This window comes from Numenius arquata, chromosome Z (assembly GCF_964106895.1).
Source record: "Numenius arquata chromosome Z, bNumArq3.hap1.1, whole genome shotgun sequence".
NCBI lineage: Eukaryota > Metazoa > Chordata > Aves > Charadriiformes > Scolopacidae > Numenius > Numenius arquata.
This window is the reverse complement of record NC_133616.1, coordinates 40,623,970-40,631,720: the sequence shown is the minus strand read 5'-3', so window position 1 is coordinate 40,631,720 and position 7,751 is coordinate 40,623,970.

Genomic DNA, 7,751 nt, shown 5'->3' with positions numbered 1-7,751 from the left:
GGGAGCTGCATGGCTGGGATGTGTGTTGAGGGAATAGTTATGGCTCTTGTATCCAAGCATTGCTATGTTGTATGCATGCTCTATGTATGTATGTATATGCTCTTGTATCCAAGCATATTCAGATCACTGATCTGAAATTATTGCAGCATTGTATGGTGCTTAGCCACAGCTGCAACTTCACCTAAAGGCTGCCTAGTCAGACACCCTCCAGCCTCCCATCTCCTGTGTCACCTGAAGTTGCTGGGAGAAGAGGTGGCAGCTGGCTAGCAGAGTTCACCCTGCACATCTGTGTTGGCCTCATGAGTTGCTGTCTGTCTTACTGTACCAACTGTGTATGTGTGGCAGCAGTGGGCTGGCAGGTGTCAACAGGTAAACATTCTCTTATTTCCAAGATTTGGGTTGGGATCGCTTGAAAATGCTGACTGAAAGGGGGAGTAAAAGGGACTTTTACCCTTAACTTTTCATTGATTACAGCTCTGACTAATCATCAGCTATGAATCACTATGATTTGTGGGCACAGGTAGGCTTTAGGAGACTGATGTTAGATTTGGAACTGTGGCTTTCAATAATAATGGCAGTAATAGAAATATATATGCCTGCAGTGTGCTGCTATAACTGGAATAAAAGATAATTATAAATCTTTTTTCTTTTAGCCTCAATTACTGTGACTGTAGTGCTGGCAGCTGGGGCAATGTTTTGCCTTGATACTCTAACAATAGCTTTTACACAGAAGCTCAGGGCTGTTAAGTTGGCCTGCCTTATTGAAAGGAGATAAAACCTTGCATGGAGCTGCTATGTAGATTCTGATGAATCATTGCAGCCCACATGGTTTATGAAGCACCAGCATATACGAGAAGTGGGCTGAAATGAGTTTTTTGTAGAAAGTCATAAAAAAAGTAAGTTTGATACATCCTGTTAAGAAAAGTTTGAGGCAGCTCTTACTCATCTGGGTTTAGATGCTCCTTTATTTGGAACAGAGAATCATCATCACTGATCACACAGCGCACTGCTGGTCAGCTTGATTTCATTTGTGCCAAGTTTTGCTGCCCGTTATTGAAGTGCCCAGTTTGAGTAACTCAGTTGCTTCAGTGGAGCAGACAGTTCACCAATTAGAGCTTAATGAAGGTGAGACTTTCGTCTTCAAAGTATCTGTTTCTCCTTCCATTTGCATTTTTGGTATTCTGTTCAGAAAGCACAAATGCTGTTTATTTTGCTATGTGAAGGCAATTGTTTGTGATGAGTTTATTTCTGAAAGTTTTGTTTTATTTAGGTAGTAAAATATTGGTTTTAGTCTCTGTGCTCCTGGCAGGTGGCTGCTTTCAGCAAGATTTCAGCTTGGAGAAGAGAAGACTCCAAGGAGACCTGCTTTCAGGCTGGAGAAGAAAAGTCTGGGGAGACCTTATAGCAGCTTTCCAGTATCTGAAGGGTGTCTACAAGAAAGCTGGAGAGGGACTTTTTACAAGGGCATGTGGTGATAGGACGAGGTATAATGGCTTCAAATTGGAAGAGGGTAGATTTAGATTAGATATTAGGAAGAAATTTTTCACTAAGGGGGTAGGGAGGCACTGGAACAGGCTACCAAGAGAAGTTGTGGATGCCCCATCCCTGGAAGTGTTCAAGACCAGGCTGGATGGGGCTTTGAGCAACCTGGTCTAGTGGGAGGTGTCCCTGCCCGTGGCAGGGGCATTGGAACTAGATGATCTTTAAGTTCCCTTCCAACACAAACCATTCTATGAGTCTAAGATTTATTTGTATACCCACAGTGCTAAGTGACTCCTGGTCCAGACATGCATGTTCTGCTTCCATTTATATTCGTCAGTGGCTGTTCTGCTCACCACTATGGGAACACAAAATGGTTCACAGCAACATAACATGTGTTGCTTGCTTAATGCTTCTGAGTGTTCATTTAGTACTATTTTTTAATATTTTGGTTGTAAAAGGAGAAAGACATGGGTTGTAGAGTATTGAGTAGAAGAGCTTTGACAGTTGGTTCCCTGCTTTGTCTAATTTATATTTGAGGAAACCTCAAAGTGCGAAGCAGAGGAACTGGTATCTTTCAACCTATCCAACTCCCTGCTGTCAAATGGAATGAGCTGGACTTACACTTAACCATAGAGGTTTCAAAAGGATAGACTGGCAGTCAGGGATTACCAAGATTTCTTTGTAATCCTGGATAGTCCCCTTTTTTCCTGGATGCAGAAGTGGATGCATTTACACGTGGTCCTAGGCTGCTCAGAGCCCTGAAAGAAACAAGCCTGAGCGTCTTGTGGTAGCTCAGCTGCTTGGGCAGATGCACCAGTCAAGTTTCCCTGTGGTTCAGCTTTTGCACTGCATTAAATAGGTATAGAATAAAGTAATACAGATATAGAACAGAATAAAAAGTTGTTAGCAGAGGACCCCTCCCAAATTCCAGGTTAACAGACTGATTGAAGTTGTGATATTGCCACAGTAGGGAAGGAAAATCTTTAATACTAGTCTTCACCATTTTCAGTCCTTTCTCCTGTGCAATGCCTTTGTTGGCAGACATAGTACCGAAGGAGAGTGTGATTTAGCGCTGGATCTTCAAAGCAATGTAATATCATGGCAGTTTGAAACACCTATGCACAAAAGTTAGATTGATATATCTGCCTAGTTGTTGCCTAATGCAGAAGGTGCCTAAAGGTCCTAGCTGCCTGTGTTTTCCCAAAGTCTCTTTGGGGAGACATACACAGTACCTTCTATGCCTGATTTTCCCAAACAGCCAGGAGCTTGGCTGATATACGAAGTCCGTTAAGGAATCATTAAACAGTTTTTTCTCCCTCTGTCTTTTTCTTTTGCTTTCCAATCCCAGGAGGCTTAAAATAGGCCAACTCAGAACATGCGTAATGAAACAGGGAGCAGGAGAACAGCTGGTTATGTCATTGGTGTCTCCTTCTATTATACAGCATATAAAAAGCACTCTGAACTTTGAAAGATTTCCCACATTTTATAATCTCCTCTCTGTCTCAGACTCTTGAAATTGCACCAGGGGAATGCCTTAACTTAGCTTTGCTCTGGGCTTTGGAGCCCTCTGGCTCAATGAACGGCTTCAAACAGTCTCCTGATTCAGAGTGGTTTGTCCAAGAATACTCACAGACGGAAATGTGATTAGCTGCTATCTGGGGGGGTGGGAGAGAGGGATTAATCTTAGACAAATTTGAATTAGAGGAGAGATAGATTGTACCCAGTTTTTCCATGTCCTGGATGACTACTGTAAAAAGAAGAGTTCTTGGTCCTAAAAGATGAATATAGTATAAACAGACTTTATCCTACTTCTTGTATATGGAGCAGAAGGACAGGCAGAGAAATGCCCTGTTGAGAGATTTAGGTCCTGTTTAGGGACCTGCTTTATCAGGAGTTTTGGCATTATACAGCAGTGCACGCGCTCAGAGAGCAGCTCCCACTGACTTCCATCCATCCCGAGTGCTCAGCCTTATGGCACACAAGAAATCAGTGCCAAAAATTCCGAGAATGAGAAGGACACAATATTATCATATCACCTTGTTGTTCTTCAAGGATGTTGTTTTCTGATTAACAACCCCCAAGGACAGTGTGCCGCAGTGGGCCACAGAGCAAGATAGATGCCAGTTGCCCAGCAAATGGTTAGTACAACATTTTCTGAGGCTTCCTGTCTCAACAGATGTCCAAAAGGTCACTTGATGGAAAAAAACTTTTCATACAGACAACCTTTCAGTTTTCAGGATTTCTGTCCCCAGGCCCAGTTTAAAGACAGGACAGGCCTTTGCTGGGAAAGGTTTTGTGACTCGAGTGGTGTACGATTGTGTGAGGTTTTTACATTTCACACTTTGGAGCAGCAAAGCAAGGTTGCAGGACCTACTTTTAGTCTAGTATTTCCAAACTTTGAATGCTCAACTGCAGCCTTCTAGCAGGGAGATTCACCAGCAAAGTGGAAACCTCTGTATCTGCTATGCAGATTTCTGTTATGGGAGATAATTTAATAAAGGACTGGAGTGAGAATCCTCCTGTTTCTGCTTTTGATGGCTAGTCCAAAAATAACCTACCATATCCCAGTGCTGCAGGTGTAAATAGGTCCTCATCAGTTCTCCATGTGTACTATGAGCAGGGAGTGGACTCGATGATCTTTATTGGTCCCTTCCAACCTGAGATATTCTATGATTCTAAGAAATCTCCACAGGTTTTAGCTTCCAAAAAAAAAAAAAAAATGCTGCTCATTGATTTTAGTGTATGCATGCAAAATTCAAATATGAGTAGTATTATTACTATTTTAGCATGGACAAAGCTTTCACTTGTTTCCCCAGTTACGTTTACCTCTAACCAGGAATCAGCCCAGAAAATTTTAGCCTTAAAGACTGCAATGTTTAGCAAAATTCTGAACAATTAAAACACAACCAATATTTCCTGATGTTAAGAAATAAGACGTCATATAAGAAATGATGTTACCATTCCCATATATAATTAATTTTCAAATTGAAGATGATTTCCACATAAGCAGGCATGCTATTTATGAAATACTTTTCATCCTGGAATTAAAAAAGTTGTGATGAGGATGGGTAATGCAAATAGATCAGGCGCTCCCCTTTTCCCTCTGAAGCCTCTTACTTTACATAGCGGTAGGTCTATCCCTCTGAGAGTCTACAGTCTCTCTCGAGTCCCAAGATCTGAAGTCCATCTGGACTCCCAAGAATTTACTTCAGAGGACTTCCCACTTCAGCCTGCTGGTGTTCATAATCCTAAATTTCTAGTATATCTCAACCAAGGTTTGCTATGGTTCAGTCAGCAATCTTAGGGTTGCAGTGTCACCTCGGGGTCACAAGCAGGGGACCTGCTTGTCCCTCGTGCTTACGTATCACCGCTTTTTTCGATAAGGGATGCTTCGAACAGCTGTCCTAGGGCAATCTGGGAAGCTCAGTCTTTTTTTTTTCTGTCCTTAAGGACCCCAATTCCCTTATTTCGAGCCAGGGAAATGTGTCAGTGTGGCAGTCTCGCGGAGACGAAACAGTGACATCCAGCGGCCGCTCTGCCAGAAACGGCATCGTGTCCTAAAAGCGGTGAGAGGGTGCACACGGGAGAGGGAGCGGCCGGACGTGCTCCGTGTTCCGTGCCCCGTGCGTGGGGCAGCCTGGCAGCGGCTCAGGCGAGAGGCAGAGCAGGCAGCCCCGTGGGACAGGTGACAAAGGAAAAAGCTTTGAAAGGCTGTGTTTCCTTACCACGCAGAACCCATGTTTTCCAGTATCCCTCCATTCAGCTTTGGAATGCCTCTGGCTTCCAGCATAAATTGCTTTAGATACAGGCAGAGCTAACCGACACACACTCCTTTCAAATCAGCAACTTACCTAAATTCACAGACGACGGTACCTAATATGCCACGTTGCCAAAAATGTAACTGGGATCCCAGAAAGGTGGAGATTGCTTTGTACTAACCTGGCAAGTCAGCCAGCTCTGCCCTTAATGTCACGTTATGAGGCACAGCGACCAACTTTGAATGTATCTTTAAAGGAGGCGAGGCCCAAAGCCATAGGGGTCTGGGAACCAGAACTTACATGGCACTACAAAAGCCCAGCCTTCCCTGGGTCAAGTGTGTTGGTAGTTTCTGTGCCTACCTCAGCATCCAGTGCAAAGAACAAGTGGTTTCCCTCAATTATCTTAGGTCATAACTTCTATTAAAGCATGTTAAAATGTAGTACTTTGATTGTAGGGTTAATTGTACCAGAACAGAAAGGAGCAGTTCTTTATTGTCTCCCTTTTAGTAGAAGCAAAATAAAGTTCTGGGTCCTTTCTTACACATGAAAGCATTATCAGAACAGTTTTAACAAATAATGTGTAATGTATTGTTTTGTAGTACACATTTTAGAAAATGCTTATTTAAAAGAGAAATTCCAGTGCTATATTTCAACAGGACAGCAAGTCATGTTAGTAGTCTTCCTTTTTTGATTAATATGTTTTGAATGTATAATTGTTTTGTGCAACTTCTTCTGAACTTAAAAAATTAATGCCCAACTTCCTGGTGCACCCAGAACTAAGTTCTCAGTAAAACTGAGTCTTTAGTGTCTGCCACACATTAAGCATTATTGGGATCCATAAATTAGCCGCTTATCTGATTTGCCTTATCTGCAAGACATGAAAGCGTATACTTTCTCGGAGACAAGGAGAAGAAATAATGCCTTTAAAGACAGCAGCTTCATGCCCTTGTCTTCCAGAGGGGAGTCTCAGGGATCAGCTTTGTGCTCCAGTGATTACTTGAGATAAATATTCCAACATGCTGCTAAAATCTCTCGTGTATGTTGCTTAAGTATATGAGGATCTGCACTTGATATATCATTTTACTATGGGATTTGTAAGCCTAAATGGCTACATTTTTTTTTGCAGTCCCACCCTTGGTCTGTATCTTGGGCTGCAATGTATTGTTTGGGCTTACCTAGCGTAGACCTATACGTTATAGCATATGTACTGACATAGTTCCACCGCATCTCAGGAGAGAATGAATGCAGGAGAATGGGGACACAGATAATCCTCTGCCTCCCAACCTTACTGTCAATCCTGCCTTGAGTAAACTGGTGATAAACTGCATCCTTTCTTCCTCCCTTTATTGGTTGTACCATTTTCTCCTGCCAACTCAATGCTGAAGATGAAAGACCCAGTGGGCCTGTCCATCCCCCAAGGGAATGGCTTGTACCCATCCCTGATGCCGGTGCAGGCAAACTGAAGCGTGCATTACACAGAGCCAGTGTAAGGCCAGCTCGACCTACCCTACGGCTAGGTCCCCGATCTGGAACTGCGGAGGTGCTGCGAGGCACCATTTCCTCCATCGTCTCAAACAAAATAGAGGTGGTTGCAATTTTTTATCATCATCAGTGGTCAGTGAGTAGGAGGAGCTACTGTTAAGGAAAACTTGTTTCTCTGTAAATGTCCACAGTGCCTTATTGCCTGAAAAAATCCGGACATTTCAGAAGGGATTGTGTTTGCAATAAGGTAGGCTTAGTTTATTTTTCTAGACTTATTGAGAAACCAAGTTAGTATACAAAAGTTACAGATAAATATTTAAAGGGCTGCAATGGTAACATAGTCCCTAGCTATGCCTCTGCATAGTGAGGAAAGGGAAAGGAGTGTTCCTGCATTGCTGTGTACTTCCCACGGTGGCCGGTGCTCCCCTCTGACATAGCTAAACTGGGGTGGAGATGAAGGCAATCTGCTCTCATTAGAAAGCCAAAATCCTTCAGGGAGAAAGTGATCTTCTGGGGAACTAGGGACTGGGCCCCATTTTCTGAATCTTTGGCCTGTTCTTGCAACAGGGCAGCTATTCACCGTCCCTCAGATAAGACTGGAGAAAAGAGACAGAATGTCCTTTTAGATATCCATCAAAGAACACTCAACAGCTGCACTGAGATGGGGACTATTTATTCCATAATAGGCACAGATTAGCCGTTGTTGCTGTAAGTTGTTTTTCTAAGTTATCATTCTCCAAGGAACATACTACAGTATTAGCAAAATAGATAGCATGGTAGGAATGGGTTCCTCATAAACTAACCCTATTACTAATGGCAGAGCTAGTGTATAGTTCCTCAAGCATCCACTCTGGAATAAAGTGGGTTCCAGCCATATAGTGCAAGAGTGATGTGAATTTTAGAGTTCCTAGTTCATATTTTCCTTTTAGTGGACTAACTTTCCCCATTCCCCATGTGAACACCCCTTGCCTGCTTCCTTCCTCCCCCTCTGAATTACAGTTCAGTTACTGTAGTTCAGCAGCTGGGGTT